The sequence below is a fragment of the Bufo bufo genome, chromosome 5 (genome assembly GCF_905171765.1).
Source record: "Bufo bufo chromosome 5, aBufBuf1.1, whole genome shotgun sequence".
Taxonomy (NCBI): Eukaryota; Metazoa; Chordata; class Amphibia; order Anura; family Bufonidae; genus Bufo; species Bufo bufo.
Genome location: NC_053393.1, coordinates 421,293,936 through 421,316,869, shown reverse-complemented (window position 1 = coordinate 421,316,869; position 22,934 = coordinate 421,293,936).

The window sequence follows — 22,934 nt, the reverse complement described above, 5'->3', positions numbered from 1 at the left end:
TCGGTCTCCTCCCCCCAACCACGGACAACACAAGTTTTCCCCGAAAAGTTTAAAGCCTGCTCTTCTTGCTCCTGCTCCTCCTCCTCCCCCCAGCCACCATCCTCTTCTGACTCCTTTTCAGACTCCTGCTGACTTGTCTCAGATGGAGTTGCCCCCCTGGGAATTTATTCAGCATTGCGACTTCCTCATCTTCCAGCTCCTGCTCCTCGATGGCTTGATCAATGACGCGACGCAATGCATGCTTCAGAAAGAAGGTGTAAGGTACGATGTCACTGATGGTGCCCTGGCTGCGACTGACCAGTTTGGTCATCTCATTAAATGGCCGCAGAAGTCTGCATGCATCGCGCATGAGCAGCCACTGGCGCGGTGAAAAGAAACCAAGCTCCCCAGAACCTGTCCTGCTGCAGAGTTCATTCAGGTAATCGTTAACGGAGCTGGATCAGCCTATCAAGCATATACAAGGTGGAGTTCCAGCGCGTCGGGCTGTCACAAATCAGACGTCTGACAGGCAGGTTGTGTCGCCGCTGAACGTCAGCAAGGCGAGCCATGGCCGTTGTAGGAGAGTCCCCGGGATAATAATGGACAGATGATACGTGCCACCAGAGGTCCTGGCCTCGGTGGAGTAAGAACCGGATCATTGCAGTTACAGCGGCGAATGTTGCTGGCGCAACATGTCCGGGCCGGTTCTTACTGGGAACAGGTAAAGAGCAGGGTGGGTGCCTGTTCCCCACGGCCAGCCCAGGTTTTTGGTGGAGCTGGGCATTTGAAGAACCCAGCCTGCTGAAGATGGGGGTTGGGGTGTGTCTTGCTGTGCTGGAGATTTTGACAGACAGAGTCAGTGCTGGTCAAGGAGAGACTGGGCACAGCACAAACTGAAAGATAGCCCTGGGACCTGTGGTGCTACTAGCCAAAGGAGCTCTGGCCTGAAGGAGACAAAGGCAGGTAGCCTAGAAGCCTGCAGGACCAGTGTGGTCTGTCCAGAAACAAGGTGACTCAAACCTGCTTTTTATTTTCTATAAAAGGGCTTTTGTTCTATGCACTATGTGGATATGCACCTGTGTGGTCTGCACATTGCCTGTTATGCCTTTGGTGTGAATAAAGTCACGGTGTATCACAAAGCCTATCTGTGATTGCCTCAATACTGCCGCCGCTACTGTAGCCTACCATGAGCACATCCCCACACAGTGTAAGATCTTCTATAATGGCCAGTGATTTTACTGGCCTGCCGTAAGACGTCCTGTACCCAAGGGTATTTGGCAACGAATCGCTGCACGACTAAGTTCAGGACGTGTGCCATGCATGGCACGTGTGTCATTTTGCCCTGTTTCAGCGCGATCAGCAGATTGGCATCGTTGTCACACACCACTTTACCAACTGTCAAATTGAGCTGGGTTAGCCACTGATCGGCCTGTGACCGCAGAGCTGAAAGGAGTGCAGGAACGGTGTGGCTCTTGGCTTCCAGGCACAACAGCCGCAGCACAGCATAGCAACGTCTCACCTGGCACATCAAATAGGTTCTGGGGAGCTTGCGGGGTGCAGCGGAAGAAGCGGTAGCAATGGAAAAGGAGAAGTCAGCCGAAGAGGAGATGGAGGATGGAGTAGAAGGAGTAGAAGAAGTGGCAGGCCTGCATGCAATTTGTGGCTGTAACACCAAATCCACACGGGTGCCACGGGTTGCATGCATGCAGCCATCAGAAGGTTCACCCAGTCGACAGTAAAAGTTATGTACCTTCCCTGCCCGTATTTGCTAGACCACATGTCTGTGGTAAGATGTATCTTGGCACCGACACTGTGTGCCAGAGATACATTCACTAGCCGCTGAACATGGAAATATAGCTCTGGGATGCCCTTCTGGGAGAAATATTTCCTTCCAGGGACCTTCCATTGCGGTGGGCCAATGGCCACAAATTTTTTAAAGGCCTCAGAGTCCACCAGTACTGATGAGCGGCAGGGGTCGTATTCAAAAAAAATGACGAATATTCTAAAAAACAAATACAGTGGGATGCGAAAGTTTGGGCAACCTTGTTAATCGTCATGATTTTCCTTTATAAATCGTTGGTTGTTACGATAAAAAACGTCAGTTAAATATATCATATAGGAGACACACACAGTGATATTTGAGAAGTGAAATGAAGTTTATTGGATTCACAGAAAGTGTGCTATAATTGTTTAAACAAAATTAGGCAGGTGCATAAATTTGGGCACTGTTGTCATTTTATTGATTCCAAAACCTTTAGAACTAATTATTGGAACTCAAATTGGCTTGGTAAGCTCAGTGACCCCTGACCTACATACACAGGTGAATACAATTATGAGAAAGAGTATTTAAGGGGCCTCCTCTTTTAATTTTCTCTGAAGAGTAGCAACATGGGGGTCTCAAAACAACTCTCAAATGACCTGAAGACAAAGATTGTTAACCATCATGGTTTAGGGGAAGGATACAGAAAGCTGTCTCAGAGATTTCAGCTGTCTGTTTCCACAGTTAGGAACATATTGAGGAAATGGAAGACCACAGGCTCAGTTCAAGTTAAGGCTCGAAGTGGCAGACCAAGAAAAATCTCGGATAGACAGAAGCGACGAATGGTGAGAATAGTCAGAGTCAACCCACAGACCAGCACCAAAGACCTACAACATCATCTTGCTGCAGATGGAGTCCTTGTGCATCGTTCAACCATTCAGCGCACTTTACACAAGGAGATGCTGTATGCGAGAGTGATGCAGAGGAAGCCTTTTCTCCGCCCACAGCACAAAAAGTGCCGCTTGAGGTGGGCTAAAGCACATTTGGACAAGCCAGCTTCATTTTGGAATAAGGTGCTGTGGACTGATGAAACAAAAATTTTGTTATTTGGCCATAACAAGGGGCGTTAAGCATGGAGGAAAAAGAACACAGCATTCCAAGAAAAACACCTGCTACCTACAGTAAAATATGGTGGTGGTTCCATCATGCTGTGGGGCTGTGGGGCCAGTGCAGGGACTGGGAATCTTGTCAAATTTGAGGGACGCATGGATTCCACTCAGTATCAGCAGATTCTGGAGACCAATGTCCAGGAATTAGTGACAAAGCTGAAGTTGCGCCGGGGCTGGATCTTTCAACAAGACAACGACCCTAAACACTGCTCAAAATCCACTAAGGCATTTATGCAGAGGAACAAGTGCAACGTTCTCGAATGGCCATCTCAGTCCCCAGACCTGAATATAATTGAAAATCTGTGGTGTGACTTAAAGAGAGCTGTCCATGCTCGGAAGCCATCAAACCTGAATGAACTAAAGATGTTTTGTAAAGAGGAATGGTCCAAAATACCTTCAACCAGAATCCAGACTCTTGTTGGAACCTACAGGAAGCGTTTAGAGGCTGTAATTTCTGCAAAAGGAGGATCTACTAAATATTGATTTCATTTTTTTTTGTGGTGCCCAAATTTATGTACCTGCCTAATTTTGTTTAAACAATTATATCACACTTTCTGTAAATCCAATAAACTTCATTTCACTTCTCAAATATCCCTGTGTGTGTCTCCTATATGATATATTTAACTGACATTTTTTATCGTAACAACCAACGATTTATACAGGAAAATCATGACGATTAACAAGGTTGCCCAAACTTTTGCATCCCACTGTATATAGCACTATATTGAATATAGTGCTATATATTTGTTTTTTATATTTATTCACCATTTTTTCCATCTTAAGTGAACAGTGTTCAGTGCTCACTTCAGATGAAAAAAAAAGTTGAATATTCTAAAATACGAATATATAGCAGTATTTTTAGCCCTATAAGATGCACCCCCCCCCTTCAAAAGTGGGAGGAAAATGGCAGTGCATCTTATGGGGCGAAGGCTGCCATTTTTACACTGATACACCGCCGACCGCAAGCTGCACAGCACAGCCGGCGTGTGTATCAGCGAGGAAGGAGGAGGGGCTAGGGGCCAGCCTTTAGTTTTGTAATGGCAGCGCGGCCCGGTGCAGTCAGTGTATTCTATTGCACCGGGCCCCGCTCACTGTACTAATGGCATCTACTGTATCTGCAGGCAGGCAATGGTTAACTATAGATATATTCGATACAGCAGCCTGTACTTACGATCATAGCAGGCAGGAGGCTGGGCGGGCGGGCACTGGCAGCGTAACTTTCAAAGTCACGTGCCTGCTCTGCCCACTTTATGAATGAAGTAGGCGGCGCAGGCACGTGACGTAGGAAGTTACGCTGCCAGTGCCCAGCCGCCAGCCCAGCCTCCTGCCTCCAGCCTGGTATGATCGTAAGTATAGGCTTCTGGATCGAACATATCTATAGTTAAACATTGCCTGCCTGCAGTTACAGTAGATGCCATTAGTACAGTGAGCGGGGCCCGGTGCAATGGAATACAATGACTGCACTTGGCCCCCGCTGCCATTTAAAAACTAGTGTAGATGCCAGCCCCCACCCCCTGTATTGGGGGTCCTTCACAGTGGCTGACACTGTTATGGAGGTGATCTGTGGATGTCAAATAGCATAAGATGCTATTTATCTGTCATCCACAGATCCCCCCCATAGCAGTGTCATGCCATCCACAGATGCCCCCATAACAGTGCCATACACAGATGCCCCCATAGCAGTGTCAGCCACAGACCCCCATAACAGTGTCAGCCACAGACCCCCATAACAGTGCCATCCACAGTCCCCCATAACAGTTCCATCCACAGACCCCCATAACAGTGCCATCCACAGACCCCCATAATAGTGTCATTCACAGGCTACCATTAGTTCAAAGCCCACCAAAAGCACACTTTTTGGTTCAAAATATTTTTTTTCTTATTTTTCTCCTCAAAAACCTAGGTGCGTCTTATGGGCCGGTGTGTCTAATAGGGCGAAAAATATGGTATATTGAATATAGTGCTATATATTCGTTTTTTAGAATATTCATCATTTTTTTCCATCTAAAGTCATGATTCCTCCATGCTTAAGTTGCTTGTGGGCCAATGACTCATTGGCCCACAAGCAAGAAGCAGGGAGGAATCATGTGTTCACATCGAAAAAATTACGAATATTCGATATAACGAATATATAGCACTAGGTTCTAAATATTCGCAAATTCTCGAAGTGGCGATATTCAAGATAAAAATTTGTTTTTTCAAATATTCGTGCTTATCACTATCCACCAGTTTATATGGCAGTAAGTTGGCAGGCTAGCAGTTCCGACAAGCCAGCTGTCAGCCGTTGGACAAGAGGGTTATCCGGCGTCATCAACTTTTTAAGTTCGAACATTTGGGCCACGGAAGCCTGCCTTTTGCCAGATGAACGCGACGACGGCACGGTGGAAGGTGGAGGACAAATGGGAGGAGAGAGGAGAAGGAGAAGAGGCTGGACGTAGAGCGCTGGGAGTGTGGCTTTGTGGGTTCTGACAGTGTTGCTCCCACTGGGCTTGGTGACGGGAGGCCTGGTGCCTTCTTAAGGCGGTCGTCCCTAGGTGAGTTTTGGGCTTACTGTGACTTATGCGTTGACAGCACAGGCTGCAGATGGCAACACTATTGTCAGCAGCTGATACAATAAAAAATCCCACACTGCGGAGCCATGTGCTGGAGTTTTGGGAACGCCAGAAGTGACGGTGCATGGTGTATGGCTCGCTCCAGATACATTTTCAGTCTGCTTTTTGCCTCCTGTGCACTGAGAGTTCTGCCTGCTTCTCCTCCTTCTAACCCCTATCTGCTGCTCCGTCTCTCCCTCTGACCTCCCCTCCTCTTCCTCTCTTGTGGGCACCCACGTGACATCCATCGACACGTCCTCATCATCACCTTTACTACCACTGACATTAGAGATCTCGGAGTAGGCAGCAACAGCTGGAACCTCCGTCCTTGGGCTGATCTGCATACTGTCGTCAGACCGCTGGGTGACAGTGGTTGCTACCTCCTCTTCCTGATCCGATGCCAAGAATGGCTGCACATTGGTAAGGTCTGGGAATGGATGGGAAAATAATTCCTCTGACTAGAGTGAAGGGGCTATGGTGGTGGTGTCTTTGGAGGTGCACACAGCAGAGAGTAAGAGGGTGCAGATACAGAGGGTGAGGATGGTTCAGAAGTGGAAGGATGAATGAGCCACTCAACCAACTCTGGTGCTTCCTTTGACGTAATTGCACGCACCTTCTGCAACTTCCCACTTAGGCTACAGCCTGGTGCACCTGTCTGACCCCTACCACCCCTGCGGAATGGCCTGCCTCTTCCTCTGCCTGTCATTTTCAAAATGACCATGTGACAAAGTCCCTATAGAAGAGCAGTATTCGTGGAAGCAGGTATATCGTAGGTCTCAATCAATATTTGGTGGAAGCTGGTATATCAAACACCTTAATCAATATTTGCTGTAAGCTGGTGTATTGCAGGCCTTAATCAATATTTGGTGGAAGCCGGCAAACCTATCCACTCTATTGTGGAAACAGGTATATAGAACCCCTTAATGAGTATTTGCTGGAAGCCAGTACATCAAACCCCTTAATCAATATTTGGTGGAAGCCGGTGTATCGCAGGCCTCAATCAATATTTTGTGGAAGCTGGTGTATCACATCCCTCAATCAGTATTTTGTAGAAGCAGGTATATCAAACCCCTTAATCAGTATTTTGTGTAAACAGGTATATTGCACCCCTTAATCAGTTTTTTTTGGGGGGCAACAGGTATATCACACCAGTTGCAATAAATTATTCCAATAGCGTTTGTCCCTCTATCTAGCTCTGGTATCTCAGCAGAACCGCACACAACTGCTGCACAATACAAATGCACTATAATATACTTTCTAGGTTAGAAGGTATATTATACCCCTCAATAATTTGTTTTTGGAGGGGGGGCAACAGGTATATCACACCGGTTGCAATTAGTTATTCCAATAGCGTTTGTCCCTCTATCTAGCTGCGGTATCTCAGCATAACCGCACACAACTGCTGCACAATACAAATTCACTATTATATACTTTCTATGTTAGAAGGTATATTATAGGTATATCACACTCCTCAATCAGTATTTTTGGGAGGGCAACAGGTATATCACACCAATTGCAATTAGTTATTTCAATGGCATTTGTCCCTCTACCTAGCTGTGTTATCTCAGCAGAACCACACACAACTGCTGCACAATACAAATGCACTATAATATACTTTCTATGTTAGAAAGTATATTATAAGCATACCACACCACTCAGCATGTCACACCAATCGATAGCACACCTATACCAGTCCTTAATAGGACTTTTGTGGCCCTATTAGCTAGTGTTTGGTGTCCCTAACAGTCTGTCCCTGCTCCACACATCAACCTCTCCCTACACTGGCAAAAAACAGAATGTAAAATTGCTGCCAGATCAGGTTTATTTATAGGGTAGGGGGTGTGTCTAGCAGCAGCATGAGGAGGCCACAGAGTGACATGAAGACAAAGTGTGGAGGTTTCAGCAGCATGAAGAGTCCAGAGTAGCATGACAAAAAGAGATTGTAGAGGTGTCAGCAGCATGAGGAGGCCACAGAGTGGCACCACAACAAAGTGTGGAGGTGTCAGCAGTATGAGGAGGCCACAGAGTGGCACAATGACTGATTCTGGAAGTGGCGGCACCAAGAGGAGACCACATAGTGGCCCATGACAGAGTGTGATGGTGGCGGCAGTATGAGGAGACCACAGAGTGGCCCAATGACAAAGTGTAGAGGTGGTGGCAGCAGCAGCATCAGGAGGAGGCCACCAAGTAGCACAATGACCGAGTCTGGAGGTGGCAGCAGCATGAGGAGACCACAGAGTGACATGAAGACAAAGTGTGGAGGTTTCAGCAGCATGAAGAGGCCAGAGTAGCATGACAAAAAGAGATTGTAGAGGTGTCAGTAGCATGAGGAGGCCACAGAGTGGCACCACAACAAAGTGTGGAGGTGTCAGCAGTATGAGGAGGCCACAGAGTGGCACATTGACCAATTATGTAGGTTGCGGCAGCAAGAGGAGACCACATAGTGGCCAAATGACAGAGTGTGGAGGTGGCGGCAGCATGAGGAGACCACAGAGTGGCCCAATGACAAAGTGTGGATGTGGCGGCAGCAGCAGCATCCAGAGGAGGCCACAGAGTGGCACAATGACAGAGTCTGCAGTTGGCAGCAGTATGAGGAGGCCACCGATTGGCACAATGACCGAGTCTGGAGGTGGCGGGAGTAAGAGTAGACCACAGAGTGGCCTAATGACAGAATGTGGAGGTGGAAGCAGCATGAGGAGACCACAGAGTGGCCCAATGACAAAGTGTGGAGGTGGCAGCAGCAGCATCAGGGGAAGCTACCGAGTGGCACAATGACTCTGGAGGTGGCGGCAGCAAGAGGAGACCACAGAGTGGCCCAATGACAAAATGTGGAGGTGACGGCATCAGCAGCATCAGGAGGAGGCCACAGAGTGGCACAATGACAGAGTCTGGAGTTGGCAGCTGTATGAAGAGTCCACCAAGTGGCACAATGACAGAGTCTGGAGGTGGCAGCAGTATGAGGAGTCCACCGAGTGGCACAATGACAGAGTCTGGAGTTGGCAGCAGCATGAGGAGACCACAGAGTGGCTTAATGACAGAGTATGGAGGAGGCGGCAGCAACAGCATCAGGAGGAGGCCACCGAGTGGCACAATGTTCGAGTCTGGAGGTGGTGACAGCAGCAGCATCAGGAGGATACCACAAAGTGGCAAGGTGACACAGTGTGGAGATGGCAGTAGCAGCAGCAGCATCAGGATACCACATATGGTGATGCTGCATATGTTGACGCAGGGCTGTGGTGCCAACATTGGCACCCTGGCCACGCTTCACCTTCTGCCCACATATTATACATATGGTCATGTTAATATCCTTCGGCGGCTTAACAAAAAACTGCCACACCTCCAAGTAGGTGATTTTCCCCCCAACAGTCCGCACTGAATGACTGCTACCGCAGCTGCTTCCGTGAACCCCTGCACCACCACTTTCAGGGCAGGTAGGCTGCTGCGAAGCAGGTGGTCTACCCTGGGCACGTTTGGCTCCCGACCTCCCACTGATGCCACCCTGCTGACTCCCAGCCATGCTTTCAACAAATATAACCACCGACATGAACTGAGAATATAGTTTTCTTTCTGTACTGAAATATGCCACTAAACACTTTCAACACATATAACCGCCGAAGTAAACTGAGAATATATTTTTCTTTTTTTACTGAAATAGGTCAGTAAATGCTTTCAACACATATAACCGCAGACGTGAACTGAGAATATATTTTCCTATTTGTACTAAAATAGGCCAGTAAACGCTTTTAGCTGAAATAAATGCACCAGTGAAGAGCGAATATATTTTTCTTTCTGTACTGAAATAGGCCACTAAACGCTTTTGCCCCAAATAAGTGCACCAGTGAAGTGTGCATATTTTTTTCTTTCTGTACTGAAATAGGCCACTAAACGCTTTCAACACATATAACTGCAGAAGTGAACTGAGAATATATTTTGCAATTTGTACTGAAATAGCCCACTAAACGCTTTTCACAGAAATAAATGTACCAGTTAAGTGCGTATATTTTTTTCTTTCTGTACTGAAATAGGCCACTAAACGCTTTTTCCACAAATAACTGCATCAGTGAAGTGCGTATAATTTTATCTTTCCGTACGCTTTCAACACATATAACTGCAGAAGTGAACTGAGAATAAATTTTTATTTTTCATAGATATAATCCACTTAAGGCTTTTCAACATAGCGCTTGCACCCCAAGAACAAATTGCTGGAATGACAGAGCTATATAATGGCTATTTGGATCCCCAAATAATCTTTCCCTGCATTTGTAAATCGCTTTTCTAGCACTGTCCCTAGCGCCTTCTGACGTCTCTCCCTGCACTAAGATGCTGTGAAATAATTCCTCCCTATCCTTTCCCTGCACTTATAAATCGTTTTTTCAGTTTATTTGTTCGCAATGAGGTTTTTCCTATTGCTGTCCCTAGCGCCTTCTCACGTCTGTCCCTGCACCTGAACGCTGGAAAATGCCAGAATGTAAAATGGCTGCCATATTTATAGGGCTGTGACATCACAGGGCTGGTTGACTGCTGATTGGCTGCATGCATGTCAAACTGGGTGATCCCGCCTTCCCAGAGTTCCTTGCCCCATGTTCTCAGTCCTCACACGTGTACCGCCATTTTTGAAAAATTGAGATTCGTCACCACGAGGCGCGTGGAAATTTGCATTCGTTGCAAACAAATTTTTCCTAAAATTCGGATCGAATTCCACTTCGTCAGCTTTGATTCGCTCATCTCTAGTTACCATGAAGCGCAAGGAAATTTGAATTTGTTGCGAATCAAATTTTTCCTGAATTTCGGATTGAATTCCACTTCGTCAGCTTCGATTCGCTCATCTTTAATTGTGGCCGCGGCCACGGTCAGTAAGGTGACAGGAGGGGGCCCTAACAGTGGCTGGTGTGTGCCTGGAGCCACGGGACGTGGGCCTGCCTAAAAGAGGGCCAACTCTAGGGAGAGTAGAAAGAAAGGGGTGGGAAAAGGGGGGGGAAGTGCGAGTCGGCGGGCGCGGTGATGTGAGCTGGACGAGGGGGTTTAAGAAGGGGGACCTGGCCCCTCCCACAATTACAGGCTGCACGCAGCCTTAAGTATTTGTGGCCGCGGCCACGGTCAGTAAGGTGACAGGAGGGGGCCCTAACAGTGGCTGGTGTGTGCCTGGAGCCACGGGACGTGGGCCTGCCTAAAAGAGGGCCAAAAAGACACCGGGTAGGAGAAGTGCTGCTGTTTAATGCATGTTGGAACAGTATTACAAAACCAAGGAAAGGAATACCTGACGGGTTTCAGTCAGCGGATCCGGGATGTACCGGGAAAAACAGGCAGATCTCCACCTATCCATGTGACGAATGACGTGCGGGGGCGTCCCGTGCTTGGAAGCCGCTGAGGCAGCTCCGATGCGGAATGAATGTCCCGATATAGTTTTGGGGTCCACCCCCAACCCTGCGACCAGGGATCTGATGTGTGAGACGAACTGTGGCGTGGATAGGGGTTTCCCTTGGAATGGAAGCAAAGGAGACTCTGGATCTGGAGATGGAGTGGAATCAAGGAGACGTTGGAGTACCACCACCGGACACCAGGCGTTTTCGGACTTGAAGAAGCGGATCTGTATGGGAGGACCGGTTTGGGACGTCTTGGTGGAAGGAAGGCTTAGCACCAGATGATCCTGGCTCCAGGACAGCTGCTTCTTCTTCAGAAAGATCGTCTTCTGGGAAGAAACTGAGAATTCTCCTGGACGTAGGAAGCCGTAGAAGCTTAGATACATTGCGGCCTTGATGACCAGACTAACGGAAGGGCCAAAAGGATTGCCATCTAGGGATGCAGACAGCTGCCTGAATAGCTCGCCGGAGACCGGCCGACGGGACGGGTTTGAGTATTTACTGCTTTTCTCAATGCCCCTGAGTGTGGCCTTGACGGCTTGGGATGTGAACGCCGAGCGAAGCTCTGGATTCTGTAGGACTAAGAAATGTTGTGCCCCGGCTAGGTACAAACGGATGGTGCTGGGTGCCAGCTTGAGGTTGACATGGCAATGGGCCATGAAAGCCATGATGTAAGAAACGAAGGCCGTATCCTGTTGAGGATGGTCCCTGGAAAATTTTTGAAAGAGGTTCCAACCTGTGCTGTAATTGCGAGCCGTGTTGACAGAGAGGGATCGGTGCATGAGGTCCTTGGCGGTTGCCAGCAGAGACCTCAATCCAACATCAGGTCGCTGAAGCCGGGAATCCGGGCCCCGGTCCGGTCTGCTTCTGGACATACCTGAAAGAAGGTTTGAAAATTGAACCTAGATAAGGCATCGGCCGCCGTGTTGCTGGCACCTGGAATATGGGAACATGAGAAGTGAAAGTTATTGATCATGGCCAGCCAGACCAGTTTGCGCAAAAGGGACATGACCCTGGCAGACTTAGCTCGGCCTTTGGAGATGATGTCCACCAGGTCCTGACTGTCAGAGATAAACATGACGCTGGAATTAGCCCAGAGGTGAACACAGACGGATGCGGCCGCCACGATGGGATAACATTCCAGAAACGGTGACGAACTGAGGGACTGAGGGTCAGAGCTGACCTGAGGAGGCCATGGACCAGCTAACCACTGGGACCTGAAGATGGCAGCGAAACCCCGGGATGCCGCGGCATCGGAAAACACCCTGGTAGATGACTGGGACCATGAGGGGACGAACAGGCTGACCCCGTTCCAGGTTGAAAGAAAGCTGTCCCACATGCGCAAGTCTGCCATGGCAGCCCTGTCCAAGTGGACAATGCTGCTGGGTTCGGAGGCTGTAGGAAGGAGCGAGAGTAGGCGGGAAATGAAGGCCCTGCCCTGGGGCATCACCCTCAAGGCTAAGTTCAGCCGACCCAGGATGGACTGTAGCGCGACCTTGGTCACCTGGGAAGAGGTGATGGCCCCGGCCACGACTTCCCGGATTTGGGACAGCTTTGCCTCTGGAAGCCTGGCCTCCATCCTGTCTGAGTCCAGGACAATACCCAGGAAGGTGATGGAAGTGACCGGCCCCGAGGTCTTCCCCTGTGATATTGGGATGGAAAGGGCAGCAAAGAGCTCCAGGAGGGAGTGCAGCCTGGATGGCTGACATAGCGGAGGTTCTATGAGGAGAAAGTCATCCAGGTAGTGGATGACCGCTGGGGCGCTGCCGTGGCGGATCAGGATCCAGTGGAGAGCCTGCGACAGTTGGTAGAATAACCACGGGCTGCTTTTCGAGCCGAAAGTCAACCTGTTGGCAAAATAGAACCTGCCCTCCCACCGAATACCATAGAACTGCCATAGGTGAGGGGCGATGGGCAGCAGTTTGAAGGCGTCCGCTATGTCAGTTTTAGACAACCAGGCGCCTTTCCCGGCGCTAAGGATGAGGGCAATGGCTTCGTCGATGGATGCATACTTCATGGCAAATTCTTCGGAAGGAATGAGTGAATTGATGCTGGGGATGACCGAATCATGGGGGGCGGAGAGATCGTAAATCAAACGTTTTTTTATTTGAGTCTTTTTTGGACACTATTCCTATGGGGCTGATCCGCCAGCACGAGAAAGGAACGTGGTTGAAAGGGCCCAGGAGGAACCCTTTCTCCACCTCCGAATTCAGGAGTTCCTGCACAGTGACGGAATCTGACCTGGCTGACTGCAGATTGTCGCACTCCCAGTTGGAATGGGGGAGTGCCACCAACCCTGTGTCAAAGCCGAAGCAGAGGCCAGCGATCAGGAAGTCCACGAATCCCGGAACCGGATGTTCCCGTAACAGGAGGGCCAGGAGGTCAATGTCGCAGTCGGCCAGTCATAGGCGCTTGGACGCCTTCTTGGGACATGTGGACCTGGGGTGAGCCCTGAAGCAGATGGAGCAGATGTGCAGGGCCCTGCAACCGCTGAAGAGACAGGAACCGAAGTTAAAGTTGTTGCATACTTGGCTGTTGCCAAGGTAAACAATGGGTCTGCCCAACTTATCAGTGGAGGAGGGACTGCGGGGGACCCCGGAGGGGCCTGGGATGACCTTGTCTGGTTGGGCCGTGGCAGTTTGAGGACACCACTCTGTGGCATGAAAAATCGACTGACAAGTCGAACAAGCGGGGGCCCGGAGACCGGCGAAATGCCGGCAGAACAACTCCATGTCCAGCGTAGCCCAGTTGACGGAGAACTGAAACTGGGTCAGCGCGGCGGCGGCCTTGGCTGAAAAGGAGCGGTGGTAATCGTAAAAAGCCGTGCCGCCGTACTTGTGCCCAAGATCAGTGACCCTGTGTAGATACGTGTCCAGCTCCTCCCGGCGAGCCGGATAGGCGGAGCAGATCACGTCTCTATACAGGCCAAAGGCCAAAACAAACTCAGGTACAGAGAGCTTGCGATTGAGACGGCCATCCTTGGCCCGAAGGACCACCGAGATTTCCCCGCAGTCAAAGGTCTTATTATCTGCGGCATCGTGGGACGCAATCAGGATGGATGCGAGATTCACGTCCTTGCCCGCCAAGATGTCCCTCCTGATGTTGTCCGGCACAAAGTGCGCAGGAGCCACCACGGGAGCAGGCGGGGACGTACCTGGAGCCGGAAGCTGATATAGAGGGGGATCGGTGATGGGGACCACCGCCTGGGATGACGCCGGTGTTCTGGACTCCAAGTCCACCACCCTGGTCCTGATGTCGGCAACGGATGAGATGAGCGAATCCAAGGAGGCCTGTAGCTGTACCAAGGACTGCCGGATGGCTGGGGGTGGATCTTCTCTTTCAGGAGGGCTGGGTTCGGTCATCAATAGCCTGTATAGCTCGGCATTTCTGGCTGACGCTGGGTGCCTGATACCCCTTCTGCCCAACTCCGCAATGAGCCTTGGCACGGTCCATCTTCGGAGGGCTACTGGGCCGCCTTGGCCGGAGACCGAAGTACCCGGGAGGGACACTGCGTCGTCGATACCTGCGACATGGCTCCGAAGATAGCAGAGACCTTGCGAGACCTGGAATTTAGAGACAACAATATGGCAGCTGGAGAGGTCATGGGGACGTGTACCATGACTACTGAGGTCGTGGGCGAACGTATTTGAGGACGTACCTGAGAGCGTGGAATCAACACCCTTGCCTTACCGTCTGAGGATCGACAGGAACGACCCGGCTGGCCCTGAGGACTGGAAAAGTTAGGAGCGACGTGAGAAAATTGCAGCGCAGGACCTGAAAACCAATGCTGATGAGTGCGGACACACCGCTGTGTCGGCTACTAGCGGGAACAGGGAGACGTGGATGAAACATGAAACCAGGAAGAAGGGGTATCTGGGGAGCCAGGAGGCGGAGTCGAAGGACTGCGGTAAGAAGGAGGCCTGGAAGTTCCAGGACGAGCGGCGAGGAGTGACCTGAACGTTTCAGGTTGGGGACGTGAGCAGGGTTGCCTGGGTGCCGCAAGATGGGTAGGAACTGGGAGACACCTGACGCACCGGCTGACTACCGTGAAGGTGGCTGCCCCCGTGAGCTAAAGAGACCAGGAATGACCCTGATGCTACAGGCGACAGTGGACGGGGGAGACACCTGAACGCTTCAGGGTACCCGGGCAGGGAAGACACCTGAACGTCTCAGGCTAAGATGGACAGAGGAGACACCTGAACGCTTCAGGGTGCTTGGACAGAGAAGACACCTGAACGCCTCAGGCTAAGATGGACAGAGAAGACACCTGAACGCTTCAGGGTACCTGGACAGAGAAGACACCTGAACGCCTCAGGCCAAGATGGACAGAGAAGACACCTGAACGCTTCAGGGTACCTGGACAGAGAAGACACCTGAACGCCTCAGGCCAAGATGGACAGAGAAGACACCTGAACGCTTCAGGGTACCTGGACAGAGAAGACACCTGACTGTCTCAGGCCAAGATGGACAGAGAAGACACCTGAACGCTTCAGGGTACCTGGACAGAGAAGACACCTGACTGTCTTAGGCCGAGATGGACAGAGAAAACACCTGAACGCTTCAGGGTACCTGGGCAGAGAAGACACCAGAACGCCTCAGGCTAAGAAGGACAGAGAAGACACCTGAATGTCTCAGGTTGAGTGAGAGAGAAAACATCCTTTGCGTGCCTCCGGGGAGGCAACCCGGGATGTAGGTAAGAGGGACTGCGGGGAGCAGCCCAGGATTACCTACCTGAAAACCCTCAAGCTTGAGAATTCCCGCGAGTGGCCGGCAGCGACCTTCTGCAGGACCTAAACCTGACGTCAGGAAGTCGAGACAAAATACGTCGGGGACCACGAACGCTACTGGCACCTGGGAAAGGAACACACATGTGAAAATTGGGAGCAACAAGGGCCGGAGCCCCCGTGGGCCAGGCTGGAAGGCCGTGGGTTGGCAGGGGCGTGAGCGGGCCTGGAGGGCCACGGGTCCAACCTGAGTGGGCGTGGAGGAGCCTGTGGCACGTGCCAACCTGGCAGGAGCGGGTGGCCTGGAGGTAGAAACGCAGGAGCCAGGAACGGGCGAACTGGATGGAGCAAGGTGAGACGTGAAGGGGTGCGGACCATTAATTACCCATCAGTGCTTCTATATGTGATGGGTAATTAATGCATTCCAGATATTACTGACCGCCCAATGTGGTGGTCATGACCTCGATATGCTACCTCTGCTAGCCCTGCTCTGTTAACACCTTATGGTCGTGACCTAGCCTTCTTGCACCAATGCAGGCTGGCCATCATAATATCCATGGGCTGGTTGAAACGGCACGGGTGGCAGCTGACTTGATGCACCCTTGGGATGAGCATTCAGCTATGTATATCAGACCCCCAGAGTGTGGTTTGCACCTTGGATGTACTGGTTTGGCATGTACTCTGGGGGCATGGAAGTGTGGCATGCTGGGAACGGCCCTGACAGGAGCGTGGGAGGCGGGAGCGGCCGTGGCAGTGAGTGGGGCTCCCCCTCGGCCCCCCCCCTAGCGGCCAGCGTTCCGGGCTCAATGCGGCAGCCGGGAGCTGGGACCGGTAGCCGGCTGCGCACGCGCCCGACCTCTCGCGAGAGGACGGACGCGACATGACGGCGGTGGAGGGAGCTCGCGGTGGCCGGAAGCGGTGAGGGGGAGCGGGCCAGCGGCCGACCTCGGTCCTGATGTCAGACGGACCGGAGACACAAGGCGGGAGGCGTGCGGCGATACTTACCTGGGGAGGCGTGCTTACCGGAAGTGACGTGAGTCACAGGAAGTGCGAGTCGGCGGGCGCGGTGATGTGAGCTGGACGAGGGGGTTTAAGAAGGGGGACCTGGCCCCTCCCACAATTACAGGCTGCACGCAGCCTTAACTATTTGCTATATTTTTGGGTGGGTAAATATACCTACACTATGACACTATTTTTGAAGTACTCTTTGTAGGGACTTTGTGCTACAGAGGTTTCATGATTTACCACAGCATGTATTTCACCTTTCCTCCTACAAGTCATAATGGTATCATTATCTCCCAGCATGCAGCAAACATGAATGTAATTATTGGCTTTTTCCACAGCCTCTACACTGGTGAACCACTTTCCAGAAATGCAATGTGTGCTCTTGTTCAATCTGCACTGAATAGACTAAAATCTTTTTCATTCAGTTTCATCCAATTTTTTCCTTCTATTGAGTATGTTTCTCTTTTTGACAATTGTGATCAAATCATTACGAAAATAAGGCATCATCAAATCTTTCAAGAAAAAAGACTTTCATCAGAATATTTATATAATTTACATACGACAGCAATGTGCCTAAAATCTACATACATAGTAACATAGTATATAAGGCCGAAAAAAGACATTTGTCCATCCAGTTCAGCCTGTTATCCTGCAAGTTGTTCCAATACTCTAATTTACTCAAGATTTCTAGGTTTTCAGATCAAAGTTATTGTCTGTGCTGACCTTAGCTCCGAGCAAGACTAACTATGTACATATGCAACCTGTGAATTTATGAAGGTTCTCATTCACTTACAGCAAGCTAAAATCTTGTGGTGAGGAACAGCTTTATTTTTTTTAACCTGTACTGGAAAACCCTTTTAAGAATGCAGCAATATTTTTAACCACTTCACATCCGGGCCATTTGCCCCCTTCCAGACAGAGCCTAATTTTGCAAATCCGACATGTGTCACTTTATGTGGTAATAACTTTGGAATGCTTTTACTTATCCAAGCCATTCTGAGATTGTTTTCTCGTGACACAATGTACTTAATGACAGTGGTAAATTTGAGTCTATATAGTTCACCTTTATTTATAAAATAATCCAAAATTTGCCAAAAAATTTGAAAAATTAGCAATTTTCAAAATTTTTATTTCTCTGCTTTTAAAACAGAAAGTGATTCCTCATAAAATATTTATTACTTAACATTTCCCATATGTCTACTTTATGTTGGCATCATTTTGTAAATGTCATTTAATTTTTTTTGGACGTTAGAAGGGTTAGAATTTTAGAAGTAATTCTTCAGGTCTGAAGTCACTTTGTGGGGCTTACATAGTGGATACCCCCCATAAATGACCACATTATAAAAACTACACCCGAGTTACTCAAAACTGAGTTTACAAACTTTGTTAACCCTTTAGGTGTTCCACAAGAATTAACCCCTTAAGGGATTTTTCATTTTTGCGTTTTCGTTTTTCCCTCCCCGCCATCCCATAGACGTAACTTTTTTATTTTCCATTCATATTGCCTTATAAGGGCTTATTTTTCTAATGGAACCATTTACAGTTACATACCATGTAGTAGAAAGCGAGAAAAAAAAATCCAAATTGGGTAGAATTGGGAAAAAACGCAATTCTGATAAAGTTTTTTTTTGTTTTTTTTTTACACTGTATACTATGTGGTAAAATTGACCTGTTATCTTCATTATCCAGGTCAGTACGGTTCCAACGATACCACACTTGTATAATTTTTCTTGCATTTTAATACAGATTTTTTTTTTAAACCTTTGAGGAAAATGTTTTTTTTTTCTTAACCATATTCTGACTCCTATAACTTTTTTGTATTTATGTGTACGGGGCTGTGTGATGGCTCATTTTTTGCAGGACAATCTGTTCTTTTCAGTGATACCAGTTGAAGTGACAAAAAATTGCAAATTGGCTGTTTTTTTTTCCTTCCCCACTACGCCATATGCTGTATTCCATTAATATAGCTATATTTTAATAGTATGGGTGTTTTCGCACACGGCAATGCCTATGATGTTTATTTTTTATTGATTAAGTATTTTTATTTTAAGTAAAGGGGGGTGATTTGAACTTTTATTATTATTATTTTTTTTTATATTTGTAAAGACTTTTTTTAAGTCTCCTTGGTTGACAATAACTAGCAATCATTTGATTGCCCATAGTCTTTATTAATGGTTAAATATTCATCAGTAAAGATTTATTTTGCACTATACCAATACAAGCCTTTCACCTGGTGGCCTGTATTGGTATATACATCTAATTGACACGGAAGCCTGCTTGAGGCTCCGGTCAATTAGCGCAGGGTAACAGGCACCCCGATCTCTGCCTGGGAGAGCTGTTACCGGACCGGAAGCGCGCGACTTCCGGTTCTGGTCTGCGCAGATGCCGTAGTCACATTTGACCATGGCATCTAAAAGGTAAGATGTATGCGATCAGCCTTATGACACCGTGACCTAGGCGCCTGCAGCACGAGCGAGCAGGTGCCATGTTTAGGGACCGGACCCATGACGTACAGCTACGTCATGTGTCCTTAAAGGGTTAAAGGAAAATGGAGATGACATTTCTAAATTTCACATTTTTGGCAGATTTTCCATTTTAATAATTTTTTTCTTTAACACATCGAGGGTTAACAGCCAAACAAAACTCAATATTTATTACCCTGATTCTGCTGTTTACAGAAACACTCCACATGTGGTCGTAAACTGATGTAAGGGCACACGGCAGGGCACAGAAGAAAAGGAATGCTGTATGATTTTGGAAGGCAGATTTTGCTGAACTGGTTTTAGATGCCATGTCCCATTTGAAGCCCCTTACAGTAGAAACTCCCAAAAAGTGGCCCCATTTTGGAAACTAGGGAATAAGGTGCCAGTTTTACTGGTACTAATTTGGGGTACCTATGATTTTTAATTGCTCTATCTTACGTTTTTAGTGAGGCGAGGTAACCAAAAAATGGGTGTTTTGGCACAGTTTTTATTTTTTATTCTTTACAACATTCATCTGACAGGATAGTTCATGTGCTATTTTTATAGAGCAGGTTGTTATGGGTGCAATGATATCAAATATGTCTACATTCTTTGTTTGTTTGTTTGTTTCAGTTTTACATAATATAGCATTTTAAAAAAAAATATATTTTGTGTCTCCATTTTCTGAACGCCAAATTATTATTTTTTCCTGCCAATCATCTTGAATAGGGGCATGTTTCTTGCATGAAGAGTTGACATTTTTATTGGTACCATTTTTAGGTACATATGATTTTTTGATCATTCATATTTACACTTTATGGGGCAAGGTGACTAAAAAATTGGTTGTATTAGCACTTTTTTTTTTTTACAGCGTTCACCTGAGGAGTTAGGTCATGTGACCTTTTTATAGAGCAGATCATTACGGACGTGGCCATACTTTTTCTTATTTATTTAAGTTTTACACCATAATACAATTTTTTAAGCCAAAAAAATTATGTTTTAGTGTCTCCATAGTCTGAGAGCCATAGCTTTTTTATTTTTTGACCCATTGTCTTAGGTTCTCATTTTTTGCAGGATGAGGTGATGGTTTAATTGGTACTATTTTGGGGGGCATATGCCCTTTTGATCGCTTGGTATTGCACTTTATGTGATGTTAGGTGACAAAAAAATTGCTTTTTTGGAACTGTTTTTTTATTTTTTATTTTTAGGTTGTTCACCTGAGGGGTTAGGTCATGTTATATTTTTATAGAGCTTGTAGTTACGGATACGGCAATATCTAATATATATCAAATTTTTTTATTTATTTCACTTTAACACAATAATAGCTTTTTTGAAACAAAAAAATGATGTTTTAATGTCTCCATGTTCTGAGAGCTATAGTTTTTTTTTTTTTTTGCGATTTTCTTATGTAGGGTCTAATTTTTTGCTGGATGAGGTGAAGGTTTTATTGGTATCATTTTTTGGGACATACGCCTTTTTGATCACTTGGAGTTGCACTTTTTGTGATGTACATTGACAAAAAATTGCTTTTTTGGCACTCTTTTTATTTAATTTTTTACGGTGTTCACCTGAGGGGCAAGGTCATGTGATATTTTTTTAGAGCTGCTTGTTACAGATGCGGCGATACCTAATGTATATACTTTTTTATGTATTTCACTTTAACACAACAATAGCATTTTTGAAACAAAAAAATTATGTTTTAATGTCTCCATGTCCTGAGAGCTATATTTTTATTTTTTTAGCGATTTTCTTATGTAGGGGCTCAATTTTTGTGGGATGAGGTGACGGTTTTATTAGTACCATTTTGTGGGACATACACCTTTTTTATCACTTGGAGTTGCATTTTTTGTGATGTAAGGTGATAAAAATTTATTTTTTTGACATAGTGCAGAAATTGGTGCAGAATATCTGTTTGAAAATAGACACCCATTTGCAGGAACTCTTAGGCATGCTCACAAGTAACTAGCGATTAGCAAATTTAGTTATTTTTTCAGGTCTGGTTAGTAAGCATTGGTTTTCAGAGTCTATTTGAGTCCAAATTCGACTAAATTCAACCCAAATTGAAAGGTCCCCAATTGCCCTGAAAGTTGTGTATGACATTCAATGTTCTCGTAAGGCCTCTCTCACACGACCGTGTGTCCGTCGTGGCCGTATTGCAGCCCGCATACGGCGGTCCACATTACACGGGGCACTGGCCGTGTGCATTCCGCATCATAAATGTGGACCCATTCACTTGAATAGGTCCGCAAATCTGGAGATGCGGTGCAGAACGGAACCACGGAACGGAAGCACTTCTGTGGGGTTCCATTTCGTTCTTCCGTTCCGCATAAAAATAGAACTTGTTCTATCTTTTTGCGGAAAGGAGGGATTGCGCAACCCATTCAAGTGAATGGGGTCGGGATCCGCTTGTGGCTGGCCCACAGTCGGTGCCCGTGCATTGCGGACTGCAATTTGCAGTTCGCAGCACGGCCACAGGGTCACATATTCGTGTGAAAGAGGCCTAAGACTATGGGCAACTGCCTTCAGGCTGTTTAATGCCAAGACAACATTAGTAATGTCAAAGGTACAGCAACATACATAGCTGTGGGTAAATGGATGATAACAGGTGTTAGCAAACAGCCTGTTTAAAATAACACTACAGTGTTGAATTCTCTTTTTTAACCCCTTCCCGACTGCCATACGGCTATACACGTGCTGGCTGCACATACCCCGTGCAGTTGGCACATGTATAGATGTCAGGCAGCTCTTTAATCCAAGCGCTGCAAAACACTTGGATTAAAGCTTCTGCTCCTGCCCTGCTGCTGTCACAGACAGCATACAGTGCAGTAATGCCGGCAAGGGACCAATCAGAGTGGTCCCTTGCTGGCAATCGATCCAATTGGTTAGTCTATGCAGACTAACCAATCGGATCATGGCAGTGTAAAAATGCCTGTTCCATGCTCTGATCTGCACTCTGCAGATCAGAGCCTGAAATCAGGTAGTGTATGCTCGTGCCCTCCCTATCTGTGCCCCCCCCCGTGCGCCTTCAACGACCCCCCCCCCCCGTGAGCCCTGCCTCTTTGCTGGGCAGGCGCTCTCCTGTCCGGCCATCTGTCCCCGCCTGCTCCTGATGCTGCCCCCTCCCATGTATCCGGCCCCCAGCGAGTGTCAGCCTGATGCAGTCCCCCCATCTGTGCCCCCTGCCCCCGATGCGGTCCCCCTGCTGTGTGTGATGGCGGCAGCTCTGTTCCTGAGCCGCCGCCGCCATAAGCAGCGAGTGTCAGCTCTATGCTGACACTCTGCTGGAACCCCTTAGATGCCATGGCAGCGGCATCCATGGGGTTAATAGAGGGAGGGGGCTCCCTCTCTCAACCATCGGGGCTGCCGCGCTTTGCAAAGGCGTTCGGTGATGCCATCTACAGGACATCTGATAGTATTTATTATACTTTGCAATGCAAGAGCATTGCAAAGTATAGTACAGCCGTCAGCCCCACTGGATCTTCAAGATCCAAGTGAGACTTGATAAGAAAAAATGTGAAAATAATAAAAGTAGAAATAAATAAATAAATAAAAATGTTAATTAAAAATAAAATAAATTGCCTTTTCCTATAAAATAAAATGTATCTAGACATATTAGGTATCACCTCATCTGTAACAACAAGCTCTATAACTATATAACATGATCCACCCGGTCCGATAAACACCATAAAAAAATAAATAAAAAAAAGCCATATTTGTCACTTTACAGCACAAAAAGTGCAACACCGAGTGATCAAAAAGGCATAACAATAAAACCGTCACCTCATCCCGCAAAAAATAAGACCCTATATAAGAAAATCGCTCAAAAAATTAAAAAAAATATAGCTCTCAGAACATGGAGACACTAAAACATCATTTTTTTATTTC